Genomic DNA, 11,475 nt, shown 5'->3' with positions numbered 1-11,475 from the left:
TTTATTTTGACTCATACTTTCTTCTGTTTTGCTAATTACCTGTGCTATCATTTGTTTAAACTTATAGGACATTCTTATCATAGTGTCACTAAATATATTATCTGAGAATTTATTGGTTTTTTTCATTTTTGGTCTTCGGTGATATTTTTGCTCATTCTATGTGTTTTTCTCATTGGTTTTCTAGTGCTCTTGCTATGCTGGGTGTATGTCTTTGTAGTTAATCCCTTGCTCCCCCATAGAAGATGCTGAGAGATAAGTTGGAAGTTGCTCTCTGTCTACTCTGCCTGTCCTCACAAAATGTCAGGAAGAATCACTGTGAGCAGCATGTAATTTTTTGAGTAGATCTGTCGCATGGCCTCATTATGCAAAATAACAATGTATTTTTTTTCTCAGCTGCTCTATTTTTCAACCATAAGACAGGGATAGTAAGAATCACCCGAAGTTGGCAAACAATGCATATGAATAAAAGTAGAAAGTAATGCTTATGAATCTCTTGGTCATTAAATGATTGCTCTTGTTTCAGGATGTTCAAATTCCAGTCATTGTCACAGTTGGCAGGCTGCTAATCTGCTTCTGTTCCTGGATTCAAAGGACAGTTCAGGATGGTCTGTGATTGCCAACCTGTCTGAGAGACTTGTTTTCAGTCTTTGCTCATTTTTTTTTTTTTGCCAAGTAGAGATAAATGCTGATGGAAAGTGTCACTTACCACATTCCCAGAAGCTAGGCATTTCTCTTATCTTTTGTTCCCCTCCAGGCAGGGCTGTCAGGGGAAGCAAATCAAGCCTTCAGACAATAAGAAACAGAGGTCTCTTTGGCGTCACGCCTATGACCTCTCAGAAATATGTCAGACAATCAGAATAGGGCTGGAGGAACTTCTGGAGGAGTCCAGATATTTTCATCAAAAAGATACTTTTGTATATTAGTTTGAAATAAGGAATTACTTGTTTGCATGGCAAATATTTCCACTAAGTGTGTTTATGACCAGAATTACATATTTTACTGCCACTGTCGCAGTATAAGCTAGGAGAGAGTTCTGGGAAATGCTGTGTAATTATCAAATTTATCTTAATAGAATTTATAAAAGCTTCTGGGTGTTGTTGCTGACACAGAGCCTCATTTCCTTATGACATTTGCTCTCATTTCCTTATTCACTAACTTATTTAAAAATATATTTCCCTCCCACTAGTAACCATCACAAAATGATAGAAATTCCATAAGGTCATGTTCTTGAGAAAGAAATAAAATGTTCTTTCATGCATAACCTTTCACTGACTTTTAGCTAATCTTGTATGAATTGTTTGCTCATTCAGTGCCTCTACACTGTCAAGTGACAGAGTATTAAAATCATTGTCACCATCACAGAATATCATCTTCAGGTAGAATTTTCATAAATTCAACAGAGCATAGTACTAATTGTATGCCTCGATGTAGAAAACTTGCCCATGAGTAAAGACTGTTCAATACAGAGTAATTTTATAGTGCTTTTCCAGCCCTGAGATTAGTATCCTTAAAACGATAGAAGCCTTAAGTAGGTTATCTTATGAACACTTAGTGCCTTACTAAAACAATAGTTTTATGAAGTATTTTTTCTATTTTTGACATCAATATGTGAGTGTGGTCACAGATTTGACCTCTGAAAATCAAGTTTCTCTATTAAAAGAAGGAGCAAGATTGTAGCTGGGGCCTGGAAGAGGGATGGGCTTCAGATTCATGAAGGAACTCCCACAGAAATGTTATGTTACCAAACATTGTAGATGTAAACACAAAGATATGCCAACTTGTTTAAAAGACAAATATAAGAAGTTCAGCAAACTTTCCATTTGTATTTTATTATCAAACATAGAACCTACAAGACACTTGGAATTGATACTTTTTGAGGTAAATTTTGTTATTAACTCATGAAGAAGTCATTCTACTGGTATTAAAGCTACACTGTATAGAGTAAATTATTTTTAGAGGGCATGGAGGATCCATATCTTTCTCACAAGGGACAGGTCACCCAGGACCACTCTTTTCTTCTCTCACTTCTTTCCTCCCCGAGGAAGATGCAAAATTTTACCTTATCCACAGAACTGGATTGGTTCTGTGCCTCTTGGTTTCATCTCTCACAACAAGTTTGCTTAGAATGTCTGCACATTCTGTTCTTCCCATGGCTGCTCTGCCTCTGCGACGAGACCTGCTGTCAGGGAGGTGCATGAATTCACTTTGGGGAGGGTGTCAGAAGCCCCTTTGGCTTCATATCTAAATATACACCCATTGGTTTCATTTGCTATGAAGTTCACAATTGTTTATGTGAACTTTTGAATGAATTCTCAAAATTCTCAAAAGTTTATATGAAATTTTGAATGAATGAAGAACAATTCTTCTATGTTCCATTTCTTATTTGGTTGCAAGTTTGAAAGAGTATAAAAAAACTATTATTTATTCTTTCCCTAAAGTTCAAACATTTGGAGTTTGGAATGGACCCAGCAAAGTCTTCTGGAACCATATCAAAGATAAAGACTTCTAGAGAAGAATCATCCTCACCATCTTTCTTAGCACTTACTATGCGGTAGGCATGTGCACCCTAAAACCATTCTGCATGATTGATTTTTAATTCTTGTGGCAATCCTATGAGATGGGCACTATTGATAACCATAGTCTACTAATTAGAAACTTGAAGCTTGGATGGGATAAATAAGCTTAAAGTTTCAGAATGACCCAGGAACAGATCTTTCTTCAAAGGGGGTACAAGATAAACTCCATCTCAGTACTGAACAAAGGAGATAGACATTAAACAACCAAATAAATAATGGATAGCCACAGTGATGAGTGCCGTTCAAGGCACTGAGAACACGCATCCTCTAGTCTTAAGGGTCAAAGAAATTTCTTCTCTGACTAAGAGGCCTTTAACAGTGTATAGAAGTGAATAAGGCAAACGGATTGACAGGATTGGAGTTGGATGAGTGAGCAGTGTTCTTGGGAGAAGGGACAACAGCTGGGTCATTCTGAAGGAAAAGGACTGAAAGAAGCCTGCTCTTAGGGTTGAGGGAGGTGTTGGATGGTAATAGAAAACTAGTCTAGGCTCATGGTAAATGCTTTGCCAGGGCATACTAAAAATTTTTCAGCTTATCTGAGGATTAACGGGTGCCAATAAAAGGTATAAATAAAGAGGTGACTACTGTGTTCATTTCTCTGTGTAGCATACCATTTCTGATCTTTAAATTCTGACTACATTGGAGGGAAAATTCCTTAAGAGCTTTTGAGGAAATATTCTCCTCCCTCTTCATAAGGGGCAAGTGGGGTGATGTTTATTTCTAGTTCTCAGCCTTGAAAGCATCTTATAAGCACATGAACATTTGCAAACATTTTGAGTCAAAGCCACACTCGAGACCAATTAAATCAGAATCTCTAAGCATTGGCGCTGAACTTCTATATTTTGAAAGGCACAGCAGCCTCTGAAATTCAGTTCAACATCAATGGCGAGTCCCTACTGTTCCTAACCCAAATTCTGTGTTGGATACATCTATACAAAAATGAGTAACAATGAATAGCTCTTAGTATTTTTGAAATACTCAGAAACGGTAGCTTCTGCAGCTGATATTAAAGGCAAACAAGACTTGGGTAGTGCCAGGGATGGAGAGACTTGAAAAGAATCCTTGAAGTAAAAGAAAATTATAAACCACACATATGCATATCTACAGTGCCTCCTACTATCTTTCCACCATAGAACCACTTGAAAGGACACATTATTATTATTATTATTTAAGTCATGAATGACGACACTCATGGTCCTGTCATTTCTCAGAAGGGCTCCAAGCAGTCAAAATATTCTGCTGTTCAATGACTCTAACTTTGCCCCAGAGGAAGGAAGCAGCACATAGTATATTAATTTATCTCTATTTATTGACCATCTACTTGTGCCAGGCAGTGTGGTAGCTTTCGGGTCTGCAAAGATCGTCTACATTTCTTGAATGCAAATTGCTCTCAGAAAACAAATAATTTAATATAATTTATTGAATTAGGATTAAAATGCCTTCTGAATGTATTACCAAAGTCTGATCTATAAATAAAAATAGATCATGAACCATTCCAGTGCTTTGAAAAGTCAAGAATTCATGATGAGTTAAAAGAAAATTTACTATATATATATTTTAATTTTATTGAATCACCATGAGATAATTACAAGCTTTCATGTTTGGGTTACAATCTCACAATGACCAAACACCAATCCCTCCACCAGTGCACATTCCCCACCACGAATATCCCTGGTATACCCCGCCTTTCCCACCCTCCCCATGCCTCCATGGCAGACAATATTCCCCATACTCTCTCTCTACTTTTGGGCATTATGGCTTGCAACACATACACTGAGAGGTCATCATGTTTGGTCCGTTATCTACTTTCGGCACACATCTCCCATCCTGACTGATTCCTCCAGCCATCAATTTCTTAGTGATCCCTTCTCTATTCCATCTGCCTTCTCCCTGCTGCTCATGAAGCAGGCTTCCAGCTATGGGGCAATCCTCCTGGCCCTTGTATCTACTGTCCTTGAGTGTCAGCCTCATGTGATGTTATTCTATACTCCACAAATGAGTGCAGTTCTTCTATGTCTGTCCCTCTCTTTCTGACTCATTTCACTTAGCATGATACTCTCCATGTCTATCCGTTTATAAGAAAATTTCATTATTTCCTCTCGCCTAACAGCTGCATAGTATTCCATTGCGTAGATGTACCAAAGTTTAAAAGAAACTTTACTATATTTTGACTTATGAAACCATAAAAATATCTTCAGGGTTTGTTATTATTGCTACTGAGCTGGGAATATATTTTCTTTTTTTTCTTCCTTTTTTTTAATAGTTTATTTTTAATTAGTGAGTCAACATGAGGGTACAGTTACAGATTTATACATTTTTGTGCTCATGTTTCTCCCTTACAAAGTTTGGTAACCCATCCCTTCACCAGTGCCCATTCTCCACCACCCGTAAACCCAACATCCCTCCCCCCCTCCCCAGGCCCGTCTCCCCCCATCCCACACTGCCACTATGGCAGGGTATTCCCTTTTGTTCTCTCTCTCTGATTAGGTGGTGTGGTTTGCAATAAAGGTGTTGAGTGGCCATTGTGTTCAGTCTCTAGTCTATATTGGATCCGCATCATCTTTCCCCCACATGACCTCCAACCACATTTTACTTGGTGTTCCCTTCTCTGAGTTGCCCAGAATGAGAGACCAGCCTCCGAGCCATGGAGACAACCTCCTGAAACTTATTTCTACTATTCTTGGGTGTTAGTCTTATAGTCTATTATTCTATAGTCCACAGATGAGTGCAATCTTTCTATGTCTGTCTCTCTCTTTCTGACTCATTTCACTTAGCATAATACTTTCCATGCTGATCCACTTATATGCAAACGTCATGACCTCATTCTTTCTAACAGCTGCATAGTATTCCATTGTATAGATGTACCAGAGTTTCTTTTTTTTTATTATTAGTTTATTTTTAATTAGAGAGTCATCGTGAGGGTACAGTTACAGATCCATACATCATTGTGCTCATGTTTCCCCCATACAAAGTTCGATAACCCATCCCTTCACCAGTGCCCATTCTCCACCACCCGTAAACCCAACATCCCTCCCCCCCTCCCCAGTCCCGTCTCCCCCCACCCCACCCTGCCACTATGGCAGGGAATTCCCTTTTGTTCTCTCTCTCTGATTAGGTGTTGTGGTTTGCAATAAAGGTGTTGAGTGGCCATTGTGTTCAGTCTCTAGTCTGTATTTGGCCCGCATCACCCTTCCCCCACATGACCTCCAACCACATTTTACTTGGTGGTCCCTTCCCTGAGTTACCCAGAATGAGAGACCAGCCTCCAAGCCATGGAAACAATCTCCTGTACCAGAGTTTCTTCAACCAGTCATCTGTTCTAGGGCACTCGGGTTTTTTCCAGATTCTGGCTATTGTAAACAGTGCTGCGATGAACATATAAGTGCAGATGTCATTTCGACTATACTTTTTGGCTTTTCTGGGATATAGAGCTGGGAATATATTTTCAAAGAGCATTGTTCATTTCTTTTTCACTTGTTTTGCGTATATTTTTGCATTAGGCACAAAAGGCTATTTAACAAATGTTATTTTGACTATAATGAAATGTCCAATCTACGAAAGAAACATTTTTCTCCCTAAGAAACTTTAAAAACACCCCAAACACCAAAAGACATTTACTGTATAAAAACAGGCCAAGTGTTTAGACCAGTGAAATTTTGAAAGAATATAGAAGAATATTTGACTTTTAAAGTTGTGGGGTAACTTATGTTTATAATGATCTATGGAGAAATTATGATAGTTAAACTAGAATAAGAGAAGATCCCATCTTTCTTCAATAAATATCCAAGTTTTAACTGAAGTCCTTAAAGTGCTTCTCTTAGGTCCAATTGGTATACAAAGAGAGAAAATATAGATAAGTTGGCATAGGAAAAGTCTCATGCAGAAGAACCAGTGCCTCATGTTATCATCATTATATTAACATTTCTGATATTATTGTTGTTTAACACTCCTTGCCATTTATAAAGGTCTGGTGAACACTTGGTGACTTAATAGGTCATGTCAGATGAAAAATGTACTTGCAAAGACATTTCAGGGGAAGACAGGAACTTCTGCCGTTATCCTAGCACCAGGTTGCAACAACCAGATTGAGGTCACAGACAGAAAACTAACAAGGTCTTTCTGATTATGTTCCTCTCTCCCAGATTCCTCAATCTTCTGCAGGTTCAGATAGACTTTACCCTATAAGGACAAGGTGAAAAACAGAGCCCAATATCACAACCAGGACACCAAACTAGAAAGATACAAAATCCTGCAGCCACATGACGCCCGCCATAGCCATGCCACCGGGCCCTGTGCCAGGCTGTTTCACTTCAGGCGCCCCAGAAGGAAGTGGGTGAGAGCCCTCCCCGCCCCAAGGGACCCAGCCCCAGCAACCGAAAACCTCCAGAACCCAACCACCGCCATGCTCAAGGCCATTCCCCACACGCTTGGGTGAGGTTCACGCATGAGTGAATGTATTCCTGGAGAGTGGCCGTAAATGTGACACATCATCAGACACTCCCTACCCATTCTCCAAGAGTAACCACAACACATTTGATGGGGTCCAAATAGGCAACTAATCATGAAGGGAAATATACATGTACATATGTGCATATCTACATATTTTCAGATATATATGAAAGCTGACAACACTCAACCTTTAACAACATGTTAGTGATATCCTAAAGAATAGCTTAATGGCCCCTGCCAAAATAGAACAATATTCACACTGTTTCCTCTATGGATACTTTTTTGTAGCATTTTCAGCTGTTTTTCATAACAGACAATACAAAATATATTATTTCGGTTGTGCTTTGGGACAGGGCTTGGGGCTTGGGATGGGAACGTCCAAAATATGGTAGTGGGAAGGCATAATGGTGGTGGGATTGGTGTTTGACTATTAAGTGTAATCAAATATTGTGAACTACCTCATACATTTTTTTTTAAAATTCTGCAACAGGAACACTAATTTGGGAACCAACATTTGCTGCCATTCTTTGTTTCTCCATACTGGTGTTCCTTCTTGGCTTATAGGAAAAAAAAAAAACACCTGTTTGCATGTGCCCTAGCCCTTCTCATGATTCTTTTCAAGCCAGTGTGAAAGACTTTGCTAGTCCTGGATATTTATTTTTCTGCTGACAGTATTGTTTAGCCCTTGAGACTTAGAGTTGATGGGAAGGGGAGAATCAAGAAGACTCTCTGGAATGACATATTTTTTACAGAAACCTGTGTGTTGGGTCTTGGATAGTTTGGGGTATGGAACTGAGTACGGAGGACATGGGCACATATTCTTCAGAGAATCTCTTTAGATGATTCTGTGGCCTATTCCATGAAGAACCACCATCAAGTCCAAACACATGAAACAAAGACCCAATTATTAAAGTGAGCTATGACATATGGGCAGTGTTGGAGGGTCATGGGCATTTTGGTGGTAGTGGGGTGCAGTAACTGTATTTAATGAAGCAAGCCAGTTTTTAATTGAAAGAAATGTAGAGAAGTATGAGGGGTGAGTGTGTGTGTGTGTGTGTGTGTGAGAGAGAGAGAGAGAGAGAGAGAGAGAGAGAGAGAGGGAGAGAGAGAGAGAGGGAGAGAGAACATGGGCTTCTCAAGAGTGGAAAAAGCAGATAAGAGAGAGAACAAAGTAGTAACTTTGTATATCAGTACCTAAAACTTTACTAGAATAACCTTGTTACCTAAACTGTAACAAAAAATCAATTATTAAAAATATAAAGTGAGCTATTCAAAGTCTCACAGCAAGTGAAAAAATTTAATATGGTACTTTCTAGTCACATAGGTTTCCATATTTCTGCTAACATCACCATAGCATCAATTCCCTTGACACTCTCTGTGCTCTATAAATAATTAAAACTCTTTTTGCTTGGATATTGTTTAAGAGGAAAGCTCAGCTCTGCATTCTGCATGGTTGAGAATACCTAATCACCCATAGCAGTTAGAAAGCAAGATCATAAATGTCTCACAGAGTCATTTAAATATTTTTTTAGGATACATTGATACTATTCTCCAGAATCTGTAATTAAAAGAAAATGAAAAACCATTCACTTGATTTTAAAAGCAGAGCTATATCATATTAGATTTTTGTTCTACTCTGACTCTAAATGATATAAACTGGGTAGTCAAATAAAATTTAAAACTACTACGTTATGAAATAAAATTTAACATTTTATTTATAATATTTAGTTATAGTTATTTTTCCTCCCAACTGCTGCTAAAAATTGATGCTCTACCCTACACTTCAATTTTAAATATGATTATAAGCTTATATTTTATTGAACTAATATATATCTAATGAGAAGTATTCCATGGTTTGGATTTCACACACATTTTCACTTATGTCTGTTTTTGAAATACTCAAGGTCATATAGTATTATATGGTGTTAAAATGATGGGGAGAGGGGGGTGAGAGAGAGAGAAAGGGGTTGGAAGAATAAGACTAGAGAGGTTAGATAAAGGAATTCCACTCATTACCAGGGGTATCAAATGACCTTACTATCACTTCCTGGATCCCATTCAATAAGTAGCCCTTTACCTTATCTATTATTTACTTCTCTGAAAGATAATATTATAACACTAATGTTAGGTTAGTCAGTCATAGTCATATAAAAAGCAGTACACACCAAATGAATAAAGGGCCAGTTATCAAAATGTTTAAAAAAAATACTAGGAGATATCCATGATTTCTCTTCAAAATATGACCCCCTTAGATCTTGTTAGAATTTCTCTTATATCCTGCCATATGGTATCTTCTATTTTATTTTATTTTGGGGCCAGACCCAGCTGTGTTCAGGGCTTATTCCTGACTCCATGCCCAGGGATCACTTCTGATGGTGCATGGGGGACCATATGGGCTGCTGGGATTTCAAAAGGAAGTCAACCGTGTGCAACTGAAGTGCCTTAACCCCTCTCTGTACTCTCTCAATGGCCCTGGAATCATTTATACCCTTTATTCCACAATGCAATATGAGTACATTGTGGTCAGTACTTTGAGGTATCCACATCTTTCATAGCCCTTAATCCAGTACTTTGTGCATAAAAGATATTAATAAAAGAGCACTAGAAGACTATCTTTAAGCTTAAGTGGAGAGGGTAGAGTTATATTTGATAAAGGATGTCACATAAAACATTAATGTAAGACTTGAACTTAACAGTTTCATTATGGGACCATACTTGTGCAACACAGCAATCAGACAGATGCTTCAAGAGGAAAAGGGTTCAGATAATAAATTTTGAAGGCTATGTACCTAGTGATTTAAAAAAAATCTCTTAAGAGAAGCTTTCCACCTCCTAAGAAAAACTAAATATAGAAGAATTTGGAGCTTATAATGAAAGTCTTCGTGGAGGTTCCCTTCTTCTGCATTCTGATAAAATAATATTCAAACTTCACAGCCTTTTAGGGGCAATATAAGAACATGGCTTCAAGAATGATATCTGGAGAGAGATTCTCTCACAATTTTCAGTCTGTGGCTTCAAACCAACAACTAATAGGGCATGTTGCTTGAGAACTGGCAAGAAATATAAACTTTCTGAACTTCCCAGGATTTATTGAATCACAAGCTCAAGTTGAGTCCAGTAATATATGTATGTATATAATGTATATATATATATATACACATACGTATATAATTTTTTAAAAATAAATCCTCCAGGTGATTCTGCTGAAGACTAACTCTTGAGAATACTGGTTCACTGTGTCCCTCCCTGACTGCTGTGTCTAGTGGCTCATGTACCCTGGAGAATGCTCCCTTGGGTCATGGGTTCTTGGACAGTAGAGAAAACAAATGTGTTTGGAGAGGAAAGAGAAATGAGGTTTATTCACCTTTTTCTGTTCTGTTTAAAGCTATCCTAAAGGTCTCTTCACTAAAATAGCACCTTAATTGTGAATTCTAGTCTTACTAGCGATTTGCTCATGCAGCTGAGAACTGGAATAGTGTTTAGTTGGACACTGTAACTTGATCTGGATGCACTGAGCTGAGTCAGCCTGAGTTGACATTTACCTTCTGTGATGGTCAGGAGGAAGGAGTTTAAGAAGAGAAATCAATAATACATGAGCTATTTTAAGAAACATGCTTTATTTGCATAACAAAACCATCAGGCTGGTAGAGCCCCTAGGAAGTAATTCTTTTTCTGATCTCACTTTACAGAAGTTTCAGCCAGAGATGAGTCAGGACCACAAACCAAGTGGTTGCCATTCATAAAGGAGTGGCTTGCTCTAGGGATTCTAAATTCTAACACTGTCTGCAGCACTAGGAGTACCTTAGAACATGTGATGCTCAGATTTCAGCATTTTCCTTTTCTGGACCAGATGGCAGGCCTGAATTCTGAGCAGACTAAAATAATATCCTGCCCTTGAGGAATTCACACTGGTAGTATTCAAGTTCTGATTGAAGACCCATGTTTACTCATTCATTGTTTTATCAAAATCATCTAGAAATATCATTTAAAATTCTCCTGTATTCCTCAGCATTCATTTTCTTGCATGATAAAAAGTATACCTATGAGACAGCTTAAGTAAGAAGGAGTGTTGATTACACTGGATCAAAAGCTATTAATTTTTTTTAATTGAATAGCTATGAGATATACACTTACAAAGCTGTCTATTATTGGGTTTCAGTCATACAATATTCCAACACCCATTTATCTACCACTATACACTTCCCACCACCAATGTCCCCAGTATCTCTCCTGCCACTTCCTCTACAACTACCTCTATAACACTCTTTCTCTCTCTCTCTCTCTTTACTTTTGGGCATTATTGTTTGTAATACAGAAACTGAGAGACCATTATTTTGTTCCTTTACCCAGTGTCTCTCATTCAGAGCAATCCCTTCTAAACATCATTGTCATAGTGGTCCTTTCCCTATCCCAACTGCCTCTCCCCAAGCACTTGGAAAAAAAATTTGGG

The sequence above is a fragment of the Sorex araneus genome, chromosome 3 (assembly GCF_027595985.1).
Source record: "Sorex araneus isolate mSorAra2 chromosome 3, mSorAra2.pri, whole genome shotgun sequence".
Taxonomy (NCBI): domain Eukaryota; kingdom Metazoa; phylum Chordata; class Mammalia; order Eulipotyphla; family Soricidae; genus Sorex; species Sorex araneus.
The sequence above is the reverse complement of the archived record's forward strand: the minus strand, read 5'-3'. Positions refer to the sequence as shown.